The sequence below is a fragment of the Balaenoptera physalus genome (genome assembly GCF_965194825.1).
Source record: "Balaenoptera physalus genome assembly, chromosome: 8".
Classification (NCBI taxonomy): Eukaryota; Metazoa; Chordata; class Mammalia; order Artiodactyla; family Balaenopteridae; genus Balaenoptera; species Balaenoptera physalus.
The window spans coordinates 101,541,644-101,565,572 of record NC_138887.1 but is presented as its reverse complement, the minus strand read 5'-3'; positions in this window follow the sequence as shown (position 1 = coordinate 101,565,572).

The following is a 23,929-nucleotide window of genomic DNA, read 5'->3' as shown; positions in this document are numbered from 1 at the left end:
TGGAAGCCAGTCCAAGGGTCCTGGTGAGCAAGTACCTGGAGCTTTGAGCTTTCCTTCAGGGGGAGAATTTGCAGTTTCATGAAGAAAAAGGCATATACTTTGAGAAACGTGTGTGTAGGTCCTCGGAGAAAGTAAATTTCACATGCCAACTGTCCACATCCCCCTCCAACTCATTCACATCACTTCTGCCCGGGCAGGGAGAGGCGGGGAGAGTGTAGAGAGCAGATCCCAGTCTCTCAGAACTCAGGAGTGTGCCTCCAGCATCAGGGAAAATGTATGGTCTCACCGGATGTCAGGCTGGAAGGGATGTCCAGGATTATCTGTCTGCCTGCTTTATCTACTATTTTTCTTTTTTCACTTAATAATATGTTTTTATATTCTCATTCTTAAACAGTGAGCATAAAGCAGTCATAAATAGAGTCAAAAAGGTAAAGTCCCACTGGCACATTGATACAGCCACTTTGGAATTAACCTTACCTCGTCAAGTTGGGCAGGCCCATATCCCGTGGCCCAGCAATCTCACTCCTAGGTACCTACCCAGAGAAACTCATGTGCTTGCACCAGAAGATGGGTGCAAGGATGCTCGTGGTGGCATTGTTGGTAGGAGTGCAAAACTGGCAACCATGCAAAGGACATCCAAAATAGAAGACCTCTGTAAATGGTGGTATAGTCAAGATTACTATACATCAGTAAAATGAATGAATGATAGCTGCACTCATCAACATGAGTGAAACTTACAACACTATTGAGTGATAAAACTAGTCTGAAAATACAGCATGATTCCAATGGTTCTAATATAAAGTTCAAAAACAATCAAGTAATGTTTACACATAAATACATACATATATGGGAAACTAAAGAAAGTGGAGGGAAGAGGTTCCCACTGGTTGGAGGAAAAGGAGCACAAAGGCATTGGTGGTGTGCCCTTCATTAGGTGGGGTGGAAGGTGCATTGGTGGTCATTTTGTAAAATTGTTCTTTAAGGAACTTCTGCTTCTGTAAAGATGGAGTAGACAAACTTTTCCCTATCCTCCCACCACTATAACTAAAAGGCCTGGACATTAAATAAAGAGAAATTTAAGAAGACTTTGAAAGGTAGAGGGAAGAAGCCCAGCCGGTTGGGGACATCAGGCCTCCAAGAAGGACACGCTCATGTGCTCCCTGGATTTTCTGTTGCCTCCTGTACCCTAGAGGCGGAGCTAAAGGAGCCAGCAACCAGAACCGTGAATGGGCACAGACAAAAAAAGTCCCAGCATGCCCTGCTCTCCCTAGCCAAAAGACCAGGAAAGGGACAGCCCAGCAAGACAGAAAACTTGCCGGATAATAACAGCTACTCCAGTGCAGTGCTGCAGAAAAAACTGATGCTCTCACAGTCTGCAGGAGCAGAATGTTCCAGGTTCTTTTGGTTACAAGAGACAGAGATTCTTTCAAGAGAGAGAAAAGGTGGGGTGTTGCTGAAAGAGGAACCCAGGAGAAACTGGACCAGGCCAGAAACTGACGGAGCCCTTTTTTTTTCTCCTAGATCTCATGGCATCCCTGGGTCTCGGCCAGCCTGCTCTTTCTTGCCGCACCCGCAGCCCAGTGCCCTGCACCTTTGCAGAGTCCCAGCTTGAACATGACCCCAGTGGCCCTCCCACTCCACAGCTGCTCTGCATGACAGCAGTTCTCGGCGCAGTCTTCATGTCTCATCTCTGTCCCTGCCGCTAACTGCCTCAGTCTCTCAATTTTCCAACTTCCAATTTCCAACAAAGAAATCAGAGCGGCTCAGTTTACCTTTTCGAGGCAGCTGCCAGTCACAAGTTGCTGGGCAGCTTATGGGTTGTTCAGTATGCAGCTCCAGTCCAATTAATTGTGGGCACGGGTAGCAGAGTATTGTCCGAAATATGGCTTCTTAGAAACTCTAATTCAAAAAGATACATGCACCCCAATGTTCACAGCAGCACTATTTACAATAGCTAAGACATGGAAGCAACCTAAATGTCCACTGACAGATGAATGGATAAAGAACATGTGGCACATGTATATATATATATATATATATATATATATATATATATATATATACCACATATATATGTGCAAATAATGGCATTTGCAACAACATGGATGGACCTAGAGATTATCATACTACGTGAAGTTTGAAAGAGAAAGACAAATATGATATCACTTACATTTGGAATCTAAAATATGATACAAATGAACTTATTTACAAAACAGAAACCAACTCACAGACATAGAAAACAAACTTATGGTTACCAAAGGGGAAAAGGGTAGGGAGAGGGATAAATTAAGAGTTTGGGATTAAGGGTTTCCCTGGTGGTGCAGTGGTTAAGAATCCACCTGCCAATGCAGGCGACATGGGTTCAAGCCCTGGTCCGGGAAGATCCCACATGCCGCGTAGCAACTAAGCCCGGGAGCCACAACTACTGAGCCTGCGTGCCACAACTACTGAAGCCTGTGTGCCTAGAGCCCATGCTCCACAACAAGAGAAGCCACCGCAATGAGAAGCCAGTGCACCACAATGAAGACTAGCCCCCGCTTGCCGCAACTAGAGAAATCTCACACACAGCAACAAAGACCCAATGCAGCCAAAGATAAATAAATAAAATAAATAAATTTTTTAAAAAAAGAGTTTGGGGTTAGCAGATACAAACTATTAAATATAGAATGGATAAACAACAAGGTCCTACTGCAAAGCACAGGGAACTATATTCAATATCTTGTAATAAACCATAATGAAAAAGAATATATATACATATAATTGAATCGCTTTGTTGTACACAAGAAACTAACACAACATTGTAAATCAACTATACTTCAATTTAAAAAAGAAGAACAAATTATGGCTCCCTCAGTGCCTGTGAGAACAGGTGTCCTCCCAGACCCACATGGAAGGGTGGGTCCTTCAAATATACCAAGTGTAGACGTCAACGAGTAAACACATAAATTATAGTAGACTATAGTTGGTGCTGAACAATGAGCCAAGGCCTAGGTGAACCCGGGCCTGAGAGTCAGGGAAAGCTTTGTAGAGGAAAAGATCATGTGAAGGAGGAGCAGGTGTTTGCCAGAGAAATATGGAAAGGAGGGCGTTCCAGATGGTGGAATGTATGGGCACGTGGAAGCTGTTGTCAAAGGTCGTGACCTGTTCAGAGCACGGAGGCGAGTGCAGGGAGACTGGAATGAGAGTGGGTGGCAAAAATGGGAGCGAAGCTGGGAAGACAGGTGGGAACAGACTGCAAATGACCTTGTATGTACACTGAGCTAGGGAGTTGGGGTTTTATCCCATAGGCGATGGGAGCCAGTGTATGTTTATTAAGCAGGGAGGTAACATGATCCATTGTTTTCTGGAAGTTGGTTCCGTGTGGCTCATAGGATCACCACTTCCTGCCATGGTTGGGCTCTGATAAAACATCAAGCCTACTGCACTGGGTTCCTTATCCTATGGGGGAATGGTCTTTCTTTTGTGATGAGGGCCTTCTGTCCCCCCACTCCCAAATCCACCAGAAGTATCTATACATGTCTCCAATTGTGAATGGGGTTCTAGTAGATATCCAGGAGTTTCATGGGGCTTTTGACCCAAGGGATGGGCACCCCATATTTAAGAAGACAGTAAGCTCGGTAGCAGTGTAAACGTTAGATTAGAGGGGAGCTTGGAAGAAGAGGTGTCAGTTAGGCAGCTGCTCTAATCGGCGAGATCCAACCAATAGGTAAGGAAGACCTAACCCAGGCTAGCAGGAGAGTGGGTGTGGCATGAGAGACATTCTCCAGGTGGGATCTGTGGCACTTGATAACTGCTGAGGTGAGGGTGAGGCAGAGAGAAGAGGCATCTAACCTGGGTGAGTGGGAAGAGAAAGTGCTAGAACACACACAGGGGACCCTGGAGAAGGAGCAGGCTTGGGAGGAAGATGTTGGATGAGGTTTTGAGCATGTTGTCTGGAGATTTCTAACAGGCAGTTGGAAATGTGGACCTGGAGTTCAAGAGAAAAGTCTTCACCTTTGCACACACCCCCCCCCCAACTTCAATCTATTCTACGTGTTCAGCAAAGATGTTATAAGTTATGTGCTCCATCAATATAACCACGGATGGTTTTGATGTCCTTCAGATCCTTCACTCAAGCTGATGTCTGGACCTGGAACTGTGGTCTCTGCCCAGGAGGGATTGTGATTCTGTATCTTATCCTTCAAAATCTACCCCAACCTTTGAGTTTTTTCTCTTCAGTCAACTCATAGCACTTCCTCTTATCCTTCCAAATTACCTGAGTGCCTCTCCTTTCTGTGACCCTTTTCTTCAGTAACAGTCCTGCAGCCTGGGTGAAGAGCCCAAAGGATGAGTTTCTCTCAGCCCTCTGGAGAAAGGAAAGGAAGGAGCAGGTGTAGAGGGTAGCAGTGGGAGTGGCCACGGCTCTAACTTACTCTCCCTCTAGCTGGTCTTGAAACCTGTATGTGGATTCCCTTGCCTTCCTCAGGCCCATAGTGGGGTTGTTTCTGATGCTTGGGTAGAAGTTCCACCTTGGAAAGCTTTACTCTACCACCTCCCCTGCCCCCAAGAATTTCACACACACACACACACACACACACACACACACACAGGACCTGGAAGGAGGTTATAGCGGCACTTAGATCAGGTTCTCCCGTCAAGTTTGGGAGATGGAAATGAGCATTGCTCTCATGCCACCCCCCGCTAACTATTAAGTCTCTGCTTCTATTGCTTCTACCTTTGGTGCCTCCCTGTGGCAGATACTGCCCCTCCCCCCATCACCTCCCTCTCCTCCCCTCATTCCATGCCTTCTCTAAGCTTCTTCCAGCCCTAGAGCTCCATCCCACACAACTGAAGAGGTTGGGTGTCTTAGTCAGCTCAGGTTGCTATAACAAGATACCATAGACTGGACTTCCCTGGTGACGCAGTGGTTAAGAATCCGCCTGCCAATGCAGGGGACACAGGTTTGAGCCCTGGTCCAGGAAGATCCCACATGCCTCGGAGCAACAAAGCCCGTGGGCCACAACTACTGAGCCTGCGCTCTAGAGCCCACGAGCCACAACTACTGAGCTTGCGTGCCACAGCTACTGAAGCCCGTGTGCCTAGAGCCCGTGCACCGCAATGAAGAGTAGCCCCCACTCACCGCAACTAGAGAAAGCCTGTGCGCAGCAACGAACACCCAACGCAGCCAAAAAAAAAAAAAAAGATACCATAGACTAAGTGGTTTAAACTACATTCATTTCTCACAATTTTGGAGGCTGGGAAGTCCAAGATCAAGGCACTGGCATATTAGGTGTCGGTGAGGGCCCTCTTCCTGGTCCCCTTCTTGCTGTGTCCTCACATGATGGGGAGAAAAGGCTCTGGTCTCTTTATCTTCTTATAAGGGCACTAATCCCAGCATGGGGGCTTTACTCTCATGACATCATCTAAACCTAGTTACCACCCAATGGTCCCACCTCCAAACACCATCACATTGGGGGTTAGGTTTTCAACATGAATTTGGGGTGGACACAAACATTCAGCTCCTAGTACTCAGGCTCTTAGATTGAGCATGGGAGAAGAGTAGGGTTGCAAATACCAGTGCTCTAATATTTTTGACCCTGTCACATTCTACTTCAGAATGTTTCTAAAACCATTTCTACGCATGTTTCTAAAACCATATAACGACCTATCTTCCTTTGATTGGTCATCACTAGATTGGAAACTCCTTGAACACAGGTAATATGTCTAAATTAAATACATTTCAAGAGCCTGGTACACAGTCATCTCTCTATGGGAATCTCGACATCTAAGTGGATGGAAATCTGGGTCATGGCCTTGCTTGCCTTGCTGAGCAGGGGTGGTGTGCAGTGAGAAGACAGAGGTTCAGATCAGCTCTCCCACTCACTGTATGTGGTGGGCAATCCACTTTCTCGCCTCTAAAAAATTAGAATAAATAACACCTGTCCTGCCTTTTTTTTTACAGGATTCCTGTGAAAATTAAATATGGAAACACTTGTAAAAGCCCTTTGTAAAGTGTGAAAAATCCTATACAATGTGAGATATTGTGATTATTATCTGGGGCACTGGAAAGGCAAGAGTTCTACAGATAGATAAAGGGGTTCTAAATAGATAAGATTATATGGTTACCCTGTGTGACTTAGCTCCTGACTCTGTCCAGAGTGTCTGTTTGCCTATTTTCTCAGCTTGCTAGTGATCCAAAGCCATACCAACTTGTCTACTGTTTGGCTGGAGCCTAAAAGAGACAGAGACAGAGAGACAGGGAGAATGAGGGACGGAAGCAGAGATACATGGGCAGACCTCACCTGGCTTCAGGGCTGGGATTTTCCAGGGTGGAAAAGTCCAGATGACTTTCTTACCCTTCTTCATTCAACAAAGAATGACTGTCAGGGTTTGGGTCTGAGTTCACAGAGAGAGCTCATAGTGAATTTTGAGATACTCTTATGGGAGCAGTCCTGAGGTCACCTGACCTACATGCAGATGCTGGAATATGGGATGTGGAACCTCCTCTCTCCTCCTTCCTTGTACTCCAGCCGCATTAAACTATCAGGAATTCATCTAACACGCTGTGCTCTTTAGGTCTCCCTCCTGCCCCACCAACCCTTTTTTAATGTGTATATATGTTTTTTAAATTAATGTTTATTGGAGTGTAGTTGATTTACAACGTTGTGTTAGTTTCTGCTGTACAGCAAAGTGAATCAGTTATACATACACATGTATCCACTCTTTTTTGGATTCTTTTCCCATACAGGTCATTACAGAGTATTGAGTAGAGTTCCCTGTGCAATACAGTAGGTCCCCATTAGTTATCTGTTTTATATATAGTAGTATGTATATGTCAATCCCAATCTCCCAATTTATCCCTCCCCCCCTCCTGCACTTTAATTGTGCTTCTTCTTCTCCTTCTTCCCTGAATACCTCTTCCCATGCCCCAAATCATGCCTTAACCTGGCTCACTTATCTGTTCTTAGGTCTCTACTAAAGGACCTCCTCCTCCAGGAAGCCCTCCCTGAAGTCCTCACTTTGGGGTAGGTGTCCAGACTAAGCCTCCCACACATGTAGCAGGTATGAACTGTTCAACAACAACGAGGACACCAATTATATTACTTAAAACATGATCTTGACATTAACTAGAACCACCTCAAGCCCACCCACCTAGATTGGAGAGAAGTTCAACACCAGTTGTTCCAGAGATGGATTCCACTCCCTTGGATCATCAGTCAACCCTGGAGTGCTTAGAAGGGGTCCCCCAGGCTCCCCGTCCTCCAGTCGGAAGAGGCCCTGGTTGGCTGTGTTGCTTCAGGACCCGTTCGCGACTGCCTCTTTGTCATTGTTGTCCCATGGATCCTGCAGCCTCCTGATCCAGCTCCCTGCTCAGAGCTTAAGGATTTCCCCCATGGAGGCCGGCTCCACAGCATCTCCCCCCCTCCCCTAGGCTCCAAAAGCTCTCCCAACCCAGTTCTTCTTCCTAGTCCTTGAGACTCTCCTGGGGTCTGGCTGCTGCCCCTTTCCTACCCCCTGAACCTCCCACCCCTTTCTTAGATAATAAAATCTAATTTCACTGATAGGCGATTACGCAAATGACCCTCACCCCCTCCTGTTATCACCTTCTGGAGGTAAAGATTTCTCAGGACTCTGAATAGAGGCCTGCTCACCATCCTGAAAGGGGAAAAATGCCTTCCATTCCCTCCTATGGCATCCACAGCAGCAAAAGCTGATTCTTAATAGATTACTCTGCTTCATGTCGCACATTTACATCTCACCCTAACCAAAAAGAAAAAGAAAAAAAGAAAAAGAACGTTCACCTGTACTGTAATTATGTATGTTTCAGTCTCCCTAATAAATAGCCTTAGGCCGGTCTTGAGGAGAGATACCCCATATTACAAACCTTTGTATTTTTAAGATGAGTGCTTAATAAATGTTGGATGAATAAACGAATTGCCTGTGGAATTCAGAACTCAGTACAATATTGTACTTACCAGCCATGTTACAAGGATTAAATACCAAGGCCTGCTTGGCAGTCCCTTTTACCAACACAGAACTCCTGCTTTTCAGAGTGTGACAGCAGCTTGTCTTCTAGACTGGGGACAAGTTTGAATGAGGCAGAATGTTTGTACTGGAATTTTCTATCATATGTGGCCAAGTCTTTGCCAACTTGTGAACATCAATTCCATGGTCAGTCAATAGACTTGACCTTCCTGAGTCCAGGCAGTTAAGAGCCAAGGTGTTAATAATTTAGCAAATACAGACTTGAGAATATTTTCACCTGAGGAAAGCATTGGAAGACCATTCATGTGGTTGGGCAGGCCTTTTGTTTGTTCATTTGTTTGTGTAAGTGTGTGTGTGGGGTGGGGGCTTGTCTTGTTTTTGTCTTGCTTTGTTTTGTTTTGGGCTTGCTCCATCAAAACCTTGGCTTCAGGGTGTTAGTAAAACTGACCAAATAATAAGCAGCTGAATCAGCACTGCCCCAGAAACCGAGGTGCCATGGGATGAAATGTTTCCACCTGTGCTGAAAATGAACATTATTAGCCCAAATGACCACGGCAAGTAGGGTTATTCCATTCCAGAAGGCATGCAGCCAAAGGAGGGCTCCTTGGCACACTCTTCTTAGTACTTGTGACTCAAGATCTCCTTCCCTTCCCCTAGAAACAGAGAAGGGCTCGGAAAGGCACTTAGTTATCTCAGTAACAGATTGTTATCCCTCAGTGAGAGGAATTTAATTCCAGAGATCTGTGTGTGGGAGCTCAAGGGATACCAATCAAAACACAGCAGGGTTTGAGAGTAAGGTATCTAATAACTAACAAACACTTATTTCTCCAAAACAAGTCATACCAAACACATTTATAGATTCTTTTCTTTTTTTCCCCGACTTAATTACTGATCTGGTATACAGCTGGAATGCAGTGGGAAGCAAGCCCTCTGACCATAATTGGAAATACTCCCCTCTTGATGCTAAAGCAGCCACACTCAGGTTAGACGTGAGGTTGTCCTACCATAGTGACTTGGGCAGGGGGAAGATGAGCACCAGTAGGGGCAAGTGGAGGCCTCCCCACAGGAGGGGCAACATGGGAAACCAGCACACTATGTATCTGCCACACACAGAATCCAATGAGGAGGGCACAGAGCAGAATGGGGAAATGGAAAGAGGATGGGAATATTGGAGGATTGAATGCCGCTCTGCCACAGGAATCCCCAAGGGCTTCCTTAGATGGCAAGGAAGTCCGGGAGAAAAATTCTCCACATGAATGTGGGCAATGGCCACCTGAGATGGAACTGGAGAAAGGGGCCTGGTGAAATAAAAAAAGGAGGTAAAGAACTCCGTCTAAGCACCGATTAACAAATCACTATTGAACACTTGGGACTTCCCTGGTGGTCCAGTAAGACTCCGCACTCCCAATGCAGGGGACCTGGGTTTGATGCCTGGTCCAGGAACTAGATCCCACATGCATGCCACAACTAAGAGTTCAAATGCCGCAACTAGGAGTCCTCATGCTGCAACTAAAGATCCCACGTGCCACAACTAAGACCTGGTGCAGCCAAAATAAATTAAATAAATAAATAAATGTTAAAAAAAAAAAAAAACAATCACAAGCACTGAAATTGAAACTGTGATTAAAAATCTTCCAACAAACAAAAGCTCAGGACCAGATGGCTTCACAGGCGAATTCTATCAAACATTTAAAGAGCTAACACCTATCCTTCTCAAACTCTTCCAAACTACAGCAGAGGGAGGAACACTTCCAAACTCATTCTACGAGTCCACCATCACCCTGATACCAAAACCAGACAAAGATGTCACAAAAAAAGAAAACTACAGGCCAATATCACTGATGAACATAGATGCAAAAATCCTCAACAAAATACTAGCAAACAGAATCCAACAGCACATTAAAAGGATCATACACCATGATCAAGTGGGGTTTATCCCAGGAATGCAAGGATTCTTCAATATATGCAAATCAATCAATGTGATACACCATATTAACAAATTGAAGGAGAAAAACCATATGATCATCTCAATAGATGCAGAGAAAGCTTTTGACAAAATTCAACACCCATTTATGATAAAAACCCTCCAGAAAGTAGGCATAGAGGGAACTTTCCTCAACATAATAAAGGCCATATATGACAAACCCACAGCAAACATCGTCCTCAATGGTGAAAAACTGAAACCATTTCCACAAAGATCAGGAACAAGACAAGGTTGCCCACTCTCACCACTATTATTCAACATAGTTTTGGAAGTTTTAGCCACAACAATCAAAGAAGAAAAAGAAATAAAAGGAATCCAAATCAGAAAAGAAGAAGTAAAGCTGTCACTGTTTGTAGATGACATAATACTATACATAGGGAATCCTAAAGATACTACCAGAAAACTACTAGAGCTAATCAATGAATTTGGTAAAGTAGCAGGGTACAAAATTAATGCACAGAAATCTCTTGCATTCCTATACACTAATGATGAAAAATCTGAAAGTGAAATTAAGAAAACACTCCCATTTACCATTGCAACAAAAAGAATAAAATATCTAGGAATAAACCTACCTAAGGAGACAAAAGACGTGTATGCAGAAAATTATAAGACACTGATGAAAGAAATTAAAGATGATACCAATAGATGGAGAGATATACCATGTTCTTGGATTAGAAGAATCAACATTGTGAAAATGACTCTACTACCCAAAGCAATCTACAGATTCAGTGCAATCCCTATCAAACTACCAATGGCATTTTTCACAGAACTAGAACAAAAAATTTCACAATTTGTATGGAAACACAAAAGACCCCGAATAGCCAAAGCAATCCTGAGAAAGAAAAACAGATCTGGAGGAATCAGGCTCCCTGACTTCAGACGATACTACGAAGCTACAGTAATCAAGACAGTATGGTACTGGCACAAAACCAGAAATATAGAACAATGGAACAGGATAGAAAGCCCAGAGATAAACCCACGCACATATGGTCACCTTATCTTTGATAAAGGAGGCAAGAATATACAGTGGAGAAAAGACAGCTTCTTCAATAAGTGGTGCTGGGAAAACAGGACAGCTACATGTAAAAGAATGAAATTAGAACACTCCCTAACACCATACACAAAAATAAACTCAAAATTGATTAAAGACCTAAATGTAAGGCCAGACACCATCAAACTCTTAGAGGAAAACACAGGCAGAACACTCTATGACATAAATCACAGCAAGATCCTTTTTGACCCACCTCCTAGAGAAATGGAAAGAAAAATAAAAATAAACAAATGGGACCTAATGAAACGTAAAAGCTTTTACACGGCAAAGGAAACCATAAACAAGACAAAAAGACAACCCTCAGAATGGGAGAAAATATTTGCAAATGAAGCAACTGACAAAGGATTAATCTCCAAAGCATACAAGCAACTCATGCAGTTCAATATCAAAAAAACAAACAACGTAATCCAAAAATGGTCAGAAGACCTAAATAGACATTTCTCCAAAGAAGATATACAGATTGACAACAAACACATGAAAGAATGCTCAACATCACTAATCATTAGAGAAATGCAAATCAAAACTACAATGAGATATCATCTCACACCGGTCAGAATGGCCATCATCAAAAAATCTACAAACAATAAATGCTGGAGAGGGTATGGAGAAAAGGGAACCCTCTTGCACTGTTGGTGGGAATGTTAATTGATACAGCCACTATGGAGAACAGTATGGAGGTTCCCTAAAAAACTAAAAATAGAACTACCATACGACCCAGCAATCCCACTACTGGGCATATAACCTGGGAAAACCATAATTCAAAAAGAGTCATGTACCAAAATGTTCATTGCAGCTCTATTTACAATAGCCAGGACATGGAAGCAACCTAAGTGTCCATCAACAGATGAATGGATAAAGAAGATGTGGCACATATATACAATGGAATATTATTCAGCCATAAAAAGGAACAAAACTGAGTTATTTGTAGTGAGGTGGATGGACCTAGAGTTTGTTGTACAGAGTGAAGTAAGTCAGAAAGAGAAAAACAAATACCGTATGTTAACACATATATATGGAATCAAAAAAAAAAAAAAAAGGTCATGAAGTACCTAGGGGCAAGACGGGAATAAAGACACAGACCTAGTAGAGAATGGACTTGAGGATATGGGGTGGGGGAAGGGTAAGCAGTGACAAAGTAAGAGAGTGGCATGGACATATATACACTACCAAACGTAAAATAGATAGCTAGTGGGAAGCAGCCGCATAGCACAGGGAGATCAGCTCGGTGCTTTGTGACCACCTAGAGGGGTGGGATAGGGAGGGTGGGAGGGAGGGAGACGCAAGAGGGAAGAGATATGGGAACATATGTATATGTATAACTGATTCACTTTGTTATAAAGCAGAAACTAACACACCATTGTAAAGCAATTATACACCAATAAAGATGTTAAATAAATAAATAAATACAAATAGAAAAAAATAAAATAAAAGATATTTTTTAAAAAACCAAATCATTATTGAGCACTTGATTATATACGCCAGTGACTCTGCTGGGCAGCAGGAATGTATTGTAAGAGAGATCTGGTTTTCACCCTCATGGAGCTTGTAGTACTGTGAGAGAGATGGACATCAGTCAATTAATTCCACAACGACAATCATGAACTTTGACATTCCACAAATATTCTAGTCTCCTGGTACTGACCAGGGCCTTGCCTTTGTCACACCAGCTGTATTCTCCAGCTACGGCCAAAGACATATTCAGCTCGAACACAACATCCTGTAGATCTCAGAGGATATCTTTCTTCCCTCAACGTCCTACAGAGGCAAACTGTTAATGAACAAAATTAAGCTCATTTGGGATGGAAGGGGGTGTCAATTATTTATTTAAATATTCTGGCAGATGGCTGTCCAACCTTTCTGAAAATCAAGAATCTTACAGAGTTTTGCCCAGGAGTTCCACTTGATTTGAAATATAACCTAAGAAATTCTTAAAAATTAGTTGTATGCACAAGCATGCAGTGTTAATTATAACAACAACAACAAAAAGGGATATGAGTATCCATGAACCTATCAACAGTTAAGCACATCCTTATGATGGAATAGTTTGCAACAGCTAAAAACAATAGGAGCCGGTACTCATGATGTAGTAAGTGAAAAAAAGTTGATACAAACTCATATATACAAGATGCTTCAACTGTGTAAATATATGTGAACATAAAAACAAAAATATGCCAAATATTAAGGCAGCTTGCTCTGGGAAGTCAGATTACGGATGACTGTTACTTTTTTTCACACGTTCTAAGCTTTTCCCACTGGGAAGAAATCACTTTTAAAATCAGAAAAGGGTTATTACAAATGAAAAACAGTAATTTCAGGCCTATAAGCAGCTGAGGTTGAGTTTTGAATTCTAAGTTTTTCTTCTATCTTCCTGCTTGCTCCCTCTTCCCTTTGTTTCCATTTAAGGAACTAAGGGCTGGCAAGGTGCGGGTGAGCATTTGGTTCAGTAAGTTTTGAGGGGCCTCCTGGCACTCCCTGAAAATAGCAATCCCCAGGTCTTGGCTGCCCTCCCAGGGAGGAGAGCAGGTGACTCCAGACACTGCAGGGGCGGGGCAAATAGCTCTGTGACTAGCAGGGGAAGGGGGAGAGGGAAGGGGAGGGGGAGAGGGAAGGGGAGGGGTAGGGGTGAGGGAGGGTAGCTGAGTCAGGGCAATGAAGTCTCTGGGGTGGGAGAAGCAGAGGTGGCTCTGGGGACTTTGCCTGGCACCTTCCCTGTGCTAAAGACAGGCATTCCCAACAGCTACTGACTGTGCTCCTTTTCCTCCCTCTCAAGGTAGGGAAGGAGTATTTGCTAATTTTGGGTAACCTAGAAATCAGGAATGGAACAAGGGAAATGTCAAGGATGATAGATAAACCCTGGCTGAGTCTGGGCTGGGTGAAGTGTTGTACCCAACTGGTAATCATTGGTAACCAGCCTCATTGGTAGGAAGAGGCCAGGCCCGTGGTTCTGAGACCTTTAGTGTGTCTCAGAAGCTCCTGGGTAAGGGACGTAGGAGGTTTATCCCCTGTTTTCGTACTGGTCAAAAATCCTGGGCCAGGAGACAGTTTAGACAATGTAGCACATACTAGGATCCTTCCACAGTACAAGAGTGTTTCCTGTCTTTAATCAGTGCCAGTGAATATCAGAAAGTTTCCTTTTCAGGAGTTCAAAATTCAAATAGCCCAGGGATGAACAGGGCTTCAAAGAAAGGCACAGCCAACAACTGAGGGCAGGAGGAGGAAGGTGAGGACTGGGGCCTCCTGGGGAAACTGGGATATTCTATTTAGAGGTGGGAGGAAAAGGAAACTGGCCTCAGGGGACCAGAAAGTCTACCACTAACTTCAAGGGAGACAGAGTTACTTATACGTCAAGGAGATGCAAATAATGAAGGGAAGGAAGAAAGATCTCTTAGGGGCTGGAGTAGAAAGGCCTGAGGGGGACACTCTGGACACCCTGCTGTCCTTCCTCTAGCATGTCCTCTCATTCTCCCTTGTTGCCCTTTGCCAAATGATCTCCCCGTGCAGGTAAATCGGGTTTATTTCCCCAGAAGGGACCACAAGAAGACACAAGCTGTCTTCATTTTGTCTCACTGACTCTCAGATTCATTCAACACATATTCCTCTGACCTGCTTCTTCCATCAATAATTCCCAAACATTTCCAATTAGCAGGCCACTTCAGGAAAGGCAAAACAGCCCTTATTAAAGCGTGATGTATCTCAGTGCTTGCCAGACTTTTTCACATCATGGCACACATCACGGTAAACTGTAATATTTATGTGACATGAAGGATAAACTGATTGTGTGAGGCTGGACGCTGTCACCAGGCGCCAGCTACTCCAGGGCTGTGAGGGTTCATCTCCTCCACACACCTGTAACCCACATGTTGGCACACTATTGGGAACCCCCAATCTGACACTTGGAGCCAGCCACTAAAAAACAAAAACACCTAGAATTAATAAATGGAAGTCATGTCTGTCAGCGACACAGCAAAGACCTAAACTATATGTCTTAAGTATTGTGAGCACATTTTAAATTTATGCCCAAAGCAAAACAAGGACATTTTATTTAAAAAATATTTAGTTATGTATTTGTTTTGGCTGCGCTGGGTCTTCGTTGCAGCGCACGGGATCTTCGCTGCAGCATGTTTAGCCGCGGCACGGGGACTCTTAGCTGTGGCATGCGTGTGGGATCTAGTTCCCAGACCAGGGATCAAACCCGTGCCCCCTGCATTGGAAACGCAGTCTTACCCACTGGACTACCAGGGAAGTCCCAAGGACATTGTAATATGATGCTGAAGTCCCTGTCTCCTTGCTATGCCTGGATCTCTGCTGGAGAGAGCCCGGGTGGTCTCTAGATGTTTACTCTAACATGGGGGGAGTATGAGGGCTCATTATCATTACTGTAATATTCATAGGAATATCCTTTCCAACCACGACAGGTTCTGAACCAAATGAGAACAAGGCCGAGGAATGAGAAAAATTGAGATGAAAACATAGCTTTATTTCTGATAAAGCTGGATTGGAAAATGTGGCTGGTACCTACATCCAAACGGGCTTCCTATTTTTTCTACCCAGATTTAAACTTACCCACACAGTCTTCAGCAAAGCAGCTGGATTACTGCAGGGCAAACACCCCCATCTTTCCTGCCAAGACTGGCTGCTTACCCCATGGAGTGCAGGAGGTCTCGAGAATTCAAGTTATTTTTCCAGTACCATTCCCTCCCAGAGAAGCCAGCAGAAGTTTCTATTTAATGGGGCAAGGTAGGAATGCAGGGTGATGAAAACAGCCCAAAGAGCCTTTGAGGGTTTATAAACACTTTACCCTCAAGTAAATGCAGAGTTTGACTAGGCTTCCTGGGAAACAGAGCTTGGGACAAAGCCTAAGGGTTAATGTTTCTGTGGAGAGGTTGCAAGCCCAGAGCAGCAAGAGTTAGGAAAAGAGGTGAGGCCGGGAAGGAGGGGAAGCAAACACAAGGTTGTGCATTATCAAACTGGCTACGGGCCCACAAGAAAATACACAAAGCTGCTCACTCACTCACTTGGGATGTCTCCAGGGATTGGAAGAGTCAGTTGGAGAGAAAGAAGCAGAGTGAGCAACTGCCAGCCTCTCCCAGTCTCATCTCCCTTTTTGGTCAAAGTTTACCCCCTGGGGGTTAACTCCCCATGTCTGGGTCGTGTGAGCCCCTCTGAGCAGCTGCTGGGAAGCCAGAGGTTCCTGGAGACCAGTTGGGTTGGACTTGGATGCTGTGCCCTGGCTCCCTTGGGGCAGTTGAGGTCACACCTGACAGGACAGCACAAGGACAGCAGCTGTGACTGCAGGGCCGCAGAAAGAAGCCAGCACCTCTCTAGCTGGGAGGCAGGGCAAGACGAGGCAAGATGAGACTGAAGAAAAGGTGGGGCTTAGCCAATCTAGGAAGGTATATAAACTGGGTCCAGACAGTAACTTAGGAAAAAACTGTCTTTGATTCTGAAATTGCTCAGGCCCTTGATGCTCTGGGCAGTCAGATGTCTTTTGACTGCAACTTTGGTAAGCGCTGGTTGAAAAAAAGGATGTGCTCTCTCCTCATGATGAAATGATGCAACTGTCTGCAAGGGCCCAAAGGCCTTGCAAATTTGAGCTGGGCCTGCAACCCCAGAGAAGCCTGGACCATTGGTCTAATCGCTGACCCGACAGCCAAAAACATGGCATTGGAACAACATCAGTTTTATTTTTTTATGTGTGTTGTGTCTTTGTTGCTGCGCGCGAGCTTTCTCTAGCTGCGGCGAGCGGGGGCTACTCTTCGCTGCGGTGCACGGGCTGCTCACTGCGGTGGCTTCTCTTATTGCAGAGCACGGGCTCTAGGCACGCGAGCTTCAGTAGTTGTGGCTCGCGGGCTCTAGAGCGCAGGCTCAGTAGTTGTGGTGCACGGGCTCAGTTGCTCCACGGCACGTGGGATGGAGCAGCATCAATTTTAACTTACTTATCTCAAGCTATATATGGTTTTATTATTTTTTTAGATATAATTCACGTACTTTAAAATTAATTCTTTTTTTTAATGATGTTGGGAGACTTTTTTTGTTTATTTATTTGCTTATTTTTTGGCTGCGTTGGTTCTTTGTTGCTGCATGCGGGTTTTCTCTAGTTGCAGCAAGCAGGGGCTACTCTTGGTTGCAGTGCGCAGGCTTCTCATTGCAGTGGCTTCTCTTGTTGCAGAGCACGGGCTCTAGGTGCGCGGGCTTCAGTAGTTGTGGCACACGGGCTCAGTAGTTGTGGCGCACAGGCTTAGTTGCTCCACAGCATGTGGGATCTTCCCGGACCAGGGCTCGAACCCATGTCCCCTGCACTGGCAGACGGATTCTTAACCACTGCTCCACCAGGGAAGCCCCTAAAATTAATTCTTTTAAAATATACAGTTCAGTGGTTTTAGATCATTCACAAGATTTTGCAACCAGCAGCACGATTAATTTTAGAACATTACCATTATCCCCAAAAGAAATCCCATAACCATTAGCAGTCACTTTCCATTTCCCATTTCCCCCAGGAAATCACTAACCGACTTTCTTTCTCTGTGAATTTGCCTATTCTGTACGTTTCATGTGAGTGGCATCATACAATATGTGGCCTGTTGTGACTGGCCTCTTCTGTTCAGCCTGTTTTCAAGGTTCATCCATGTTGTGGCATGTATCAGAACTTCAGTCCTTTTTTATGGCTGATTAATAGTCCACTGTATGGATATGTCACATTTATTTTTCCGCTCATCAATTAATGGACCTTTAGGTTGTTTACACTTTTTGGCTCTTATGAATAATGCTGCTATGAACATGCATATACAAGCTTTTTGTGTTTTAATTTCTCATGCATACATACCTAAAAATGGAATTTCTGGGTCATACATTAACTACATGTTGAGCTTTTTGAGGAACTGCCAGACTGTCTTCCAAGTGGTTGTACCATTTTACTTTCCAACCGGCAATCTCTGAGGCTTCTAATTTCTACATATCCTCACCAACATTTATTGCCTGTCTTTTTTTTTTTTTTTTTTTAAATTCATTCATTCATTCACTTATTTATTTGACTGCATTGGGTTTTCGTTGCTGTGTGCGGGCTTCCTCCAGTTATGGCGGGCGGGGGCTACTCCCTGCTGCAGTGTGCGGGCCTCTCATTGCAGTGGCCTCCCCCGCCGCGGAGCACGGGCTCCAGGCACATGGGCTCCAGTAGTTGTGGCAAGCAGGCTCGGCAGCCGTGGCTCGTGGGCTCTAGAGTGCAGGCTCAGCAGTTGTGGCACACGGGCTTAGTTGCTCCGCGGCACGTGGGATCCGCCCGTGCCAGGGCTCGAACCCATGTCCCCTGCATTGGCAGGCGGACTCTCAACAACTGTGCCACCAGGGAAGTCCCTATTGCCTGTCTTTTTGATGATAGCCATCCAAGTGTGTGAGAAGTGATACTGCACTGTGGTTTTGATTTGCATTTTTCCTAATGACAAATAATGTCGAGCATCTCTTCAGGTGGCCATGGAGAAATTTCTGTTCAAATCATTTTCCCATTTTTAGCTGTACACCTGAAACTAACACAACATTGTTAATCAACTATACTCCAGTATAAAATAAAAAGTTAAAAAAAATCATTTTCCCATTCTTAAATTAGGTTATTTGTCTATGTATTGTTGAACTGTAAGAATTCTTTATATATTCTGGATAGTGTTTATGTCAGATATGTTTGCAAATACTTTCTCCACTCTCTGGGTTGTCCTTTCGCTTTCTTGATATGTCCTTTGAAGTACAAAACTTTTAAATCAAAAAAAATATGCTGGGCTTCCCTGGTGGTGCAGTGGTTGAGAATCTGCCTGCCAATGCAGGAGACACGGGTTCGAGCCCTGGTCTGGGAAGATCCCACATGCCGCGGAGCAGCTGGGCCCGTGAGCCGCAGTTGCTGAGCCTGCGCGTCTGGAGCCTGTGCTCCGCAACAAGAGAGGCCGCGATAGTGAGAGGCCCGCTCACCGCGATGAAGAGTGGCCCCCGCTTGCCACAACTAGAGAAAGCCCTCGCACAGAAACGAAGACCCAACACAGCCATCAATCAATCAATAAATAATTAATTAATTAAAAAAAAAAAAAAAACAAACTCCTGAGATTTGTTAGTTCTAAGGGTTAAATCACAATATGTATTTCCCTGGGTGACACCCCAAAATGGGCACATTCATTTAAAAAAAAAAATGTTGATGCATATCTTTTTATTACTTTATGTATGTATATATCAATGTGTACTGTTTAAAACTGAGTTATAATTGACATAGCATTATATTCGCTTCAGATGTACAACATAGTGATTTGATATATGTACATATTTTGAAATGTTCATTTTAACCAAAAAGAATGTGATTGAATCAAAGCTATCATGGTAGAGTTTGGTAACATCCCTCCCCACCTTCCGCCATTGTGGGCCAGTCAGCTGAGGGCACATTTCCTGGACCCTTTGCCATTTGACCACTGGAGTAAGGCCAAGACAGCCAGAGCGCCCTGGGGAAAACCAAACTGCCTCCTGAGACATTGGGAGAAAGTCAGAGGAGGGATATTTAGAAAGGAAAAGGAAACAGGAGTCCCATTTTCTCACTTTTTTCTTTTTCTTTGCTCAACTAAGCAAATTCATACATCTCACTTTCCCCTAATGCAACTTCTTCATTTCTCCTCCTGCATAGCAAAAGAGACTTGGCAGGCATTGAGAGGAATAAGAAAAAAATGGCTAAGTCTTTTCAGACTTAACCAAAAATTTTTAAAGGTCCTGACTCAATGTAAAGTAACCTATGTGTAACCTTCCTGGTAATAGGCAGTTTTCCCCACAGTCTATTGGGGCTGAGCAGATGAGTTCCCCAGGTGCCCCATGACAGCTGGGATTGGAATTCAGAACCCCTGATTTTGAGGCCATCTGCCTTAGGGCCAGAGCCTCTCCCTCCCTTCCCAGAGAGCCAGATCGGGGAGCTGAGCGTGGAAGCCTTGACTCCACACATTCTGCCTTTTTTAAGAGCAAATGTCTGTTTTAGGCACAGAAAATACAAAGAGGAATAAGACAACTCCTACTCACAGGGCAGTAGGGAAGCTGCACCAGAAACAAGTAGCCACTCCAACCACGTGACACCCATAAAATAGAAGTGCTGGGTACACATGGGGCCTGGCAAGCCTGCCTGTGACTCCAGCAGGTGGCCGCAGATGGGCAGCTGCGTCTGCCCTTGAAGGGGACCTGGACGTGCCGCAGCCCCACAAGCTGTAGGAAATGGCTAGCTCCATATTTGTTGGGGCAAAATGGGGTGTCTGCCCCAGAGAGGGTAAAGTAGGACATTTAGTGAAAAGAAAAGTTGTGGCTCTTCAAGGAGAGGAGAGAACAGAGGATGGGAGAAGATGGGAGAGGAGGGAAGAGGATGTTTGGTCAACAGTTGTTCCTGCTGTGACTCGGAGCAACAAGGAAGAGTAGGACTTTTTTTTTTTTTTTAATAATACCTTTATTGAGCCAGAATTCATATACCATACAATCCACTCTAAGTGCACAATTCAATGTTTTTTAGTATATTCGCAGAGTTGTGCAACCATCACCACAATTTTAGAACATTTTCATCACCTTGAAGAGACACCTGTGCCCCTCAGTGGTCACCCCCCCCCCCAATTCTGCCTATTCCCCCAGCCCTAGGCAACTACCAATTTACTTTCTGTCTCTATACATAGTTCTATTCTGGACATTTGACATAAAAGAAATCATACAATGTGGTCTTTTGTGACTGGCTTATTTCTCTTTGCATAATATTTTCAAGGTTCATCCAGGGTGAATCAATATTTCATTTCTCTTCACTGCTAAATAATATCTCACTGTATGGTTACACCACATTTTATTTATCCATTCATCAGTTGATGGACATTTGGGTTGTTTCCACTTGGCATCATGAATAATGGTGCTTATAAACATTCGTGTACAAGTTTTTATATGGAGGAGTAGGACTTTCCAGTTAGTCTTTATCAATTATTTATTAACTGCCTCTTGTGTATATAGCACAGTGATAGGTGTAGGGGTGAGGGAAAGGATGTAGGAGGGCCGAGACCCAAAGAACTATAAATATAAATGTAATTCCCCAACTGTCCTCTGACTAAAGAGATATAAAATCAAAATACATTAGGTGAATCTTCAGTGGATTCTGGCTCAAAAAAAAAAAAGAAGCCGTAGAGGGGACAGTTAAAAGCATCTGATTGTGGACTGGAAATTAGATGACATTAGGGAATCATTGCTCATTTTTGTATGTGTGCTAATACTATGGTTATAAAGGAAAATGTCCTTATTTGCAGGTTATGCATGCTGAAGAAGTATGTAGGGTTGAAGTGTCATGGTGTTTGAAGGTTATTTTCAAAAATTTAGCAAAAAAAAAAAAAGGTACACACATGCCTACATGCAAGTAAAACAAATATGGCAAAATGTTAACAGTTGTTAAATATGGATGGTGGGTATTTGGGTGGTCATTGTACTATTTTCTCAAATTTTCAGCATATTTGAACATTTCCAAAATAAAAATCTAAAAAAATTACAAAGCAAAAAAAACCGAAAGCAAGGTAAGGACATAAAAGTAAGTGGCGTATCTTTTAAAACAAGGTAGTCAGGGAAGGCCTCTGAAGGCAGGACATTTGAATAAATGCAGGAAGGAGGGAGTTGGCCATGAGGACCCAGGGGAAGGGCATTCCAGGAAGAGGGAACAGCCATCTCAGGGGTCCTGAAGTGGAAACGGGCTTGGTGTGTCCCTGGACACAAGCACTGAGAGAGGCTGAGGGGATGTGAGGGAGGCAGGAGATGAGGTTGAAAAGGTAGCCTAAATCCAGGTTATACAGCATCATAGAATTAAGATTTTAGTTTAAGGATGACCTACTAAAGGACCATGAGTGGAGAGTTACTTGGGTCAAATTATATTTTAAAACATCTCTCTGGCTCCTGGGTGGAGAATAGGCTGTGAGGCGAGGGTGGGGGTCATAGTGGACAAGAGTGGAAGCAGAGAGGCTGATAAACAGGATTTATTGCAGAGAGCATGGCATCACAGATTAGGTGATGGCACGGGGAGAAGGGCTTAGTTTTGGCAAATATGTCCCAGAAGGGGAGTTCTCACGGAGTTTGTTGATGGACTGGGTGTGGGAATGAGGGGAAAAAACAGTCAAAGGAGACTCCAAGGACAGTCTGAGCATCTGGCCAAATGGTGGCGCCATTTGCTGAGACAGGGAACTCTGGAGGGGAGGCACAGGCTTTTCCTTTTCAGAGGAACATTAGTTTGGTTTAGAATGGCCTGGAAGTCTTTGTGGTCATGGAGGAGGTGGAATTGGGGTTGGGCCTTCAAAATAAGGAGTTCATCAATGTCAACAAATTAAGGTTTTCATGTGGGTTAACAAACAGGGTGGCACAGCAGGTTTGAATCCCGATGCTGCCATTTACTGGCTATGTGACCCTGAGCAAATTATTTAACTTCTTTGAACCTGAGGTTCTTCATCCATAAAATAGGCAAAATAACAAAGGATGACTCTAGCTGAAAAGGCAACAAAAGATAAACAGCTTAAAGCAGTACTTTGCATGCTCACAAAGTTAGTTCTTCCTAATGGTCTCTATAGAGTAGCGCCTGGTACAGAGTAGGTGCTCAACATATAAGGTTTCCTGCTACTCTATAGAGACCATTAGGAAGAACTAACTTTGTGAGCATGCAAAGTACTGCTTTAAGCTGTTTATCTTTTGTTGCCTTTTCAGCTAGAGTCGTCCTTTCTTCCTTTTAGTCGTATGGTATTTGAGCACTTACTGTGTACCACGTGCAGTTCTAGGCATTGGATGTATTGCAGTGAATGAAACAGACAAAACCTCTGCCTTCATAGAGTTTACATTCTGGTGGAGGGAGAAGACAAACATAGCTAAGTAATATACAGTATGTAATATATGAGATGGTGATAAGTCCTAGGGAGAAAAGCAAAACAGGGGAGGGGAAGAGGAGGCACTGGGGTGGAGCCAGGACTGCAATTTTAAAAAAAATTTATTTATTTATTATTTATTTTATTTATTTTGGCTGTGCCGGGTCTTAGTTAGGGCATGTGGGATCTTTTAGTCGTGGCATGTGGGACCTTTTAGTCGCGGCATGCGGACTCTTAGTTGTGGCATGCAGACTCTTAGTTGTGGCATGCATGTGGGATCTAGCTCCCTGACCAGGGATCGAACCCCAGCCCCCTGCATTGGGAATGCAGAGTCTTACCCATTGGACCACCAGAGAAGTCCCTGGGATTTCAATTTTAAATCGGGTGCCCAGAGAAGTCTCTACAGAGAAGGTGACATCTCTGCAAAGACGTAAAGGAGAGAAGGGAGGAAGCCATGTTTTTAATCTAAGTGAAGAATGTTTCAGACTGAGAGTGGCAAGTGCAAAGGCCCTGGGGCAGGAGCATACTTGGTATATCTGAGGAACAGCTAGAAGGCCAGTGTGGCTAGAAAGCTGTGAGTCAGGGAAGAGGGTAGGGGCAGCTCCTATAGGGCCTGGGAAGCCCACAATGGCTTTGGCTTTAACATAGAGTGAAATGGGAAGTCCTTGGAGGGTTTTTTTTTTTTTTTTTTAAACATCTTTATTGAAGTATAATTGCCTTACAATGGTGTGTTAGCTTCTGCTTTATACCAAAGTGAATCAGTTATACATATACAATATGTTCCCATTTCTCTTCCCTCTTGCATCTCCCTCCCTCCCACCCTCCCCATCCCACCCCTCTAGGTGGTCACAAAGCACCGAGCTGATCTCCCTGTGCTACGCGGCTCCTTCCCACTAGCTAGCTATTTTACATTTGGTAGTGTATATATGTCCATGACACTCTCTTACCCTATCACATCTCACCCCACCCCCTCCCCATATCCTCAAGTCCATTCTCTAGTAGGTCTGTGTCTTTATTCCCGTCTTGCCACTAGGTTCTTCATGGCCTTTTTTTTTTTTTTTC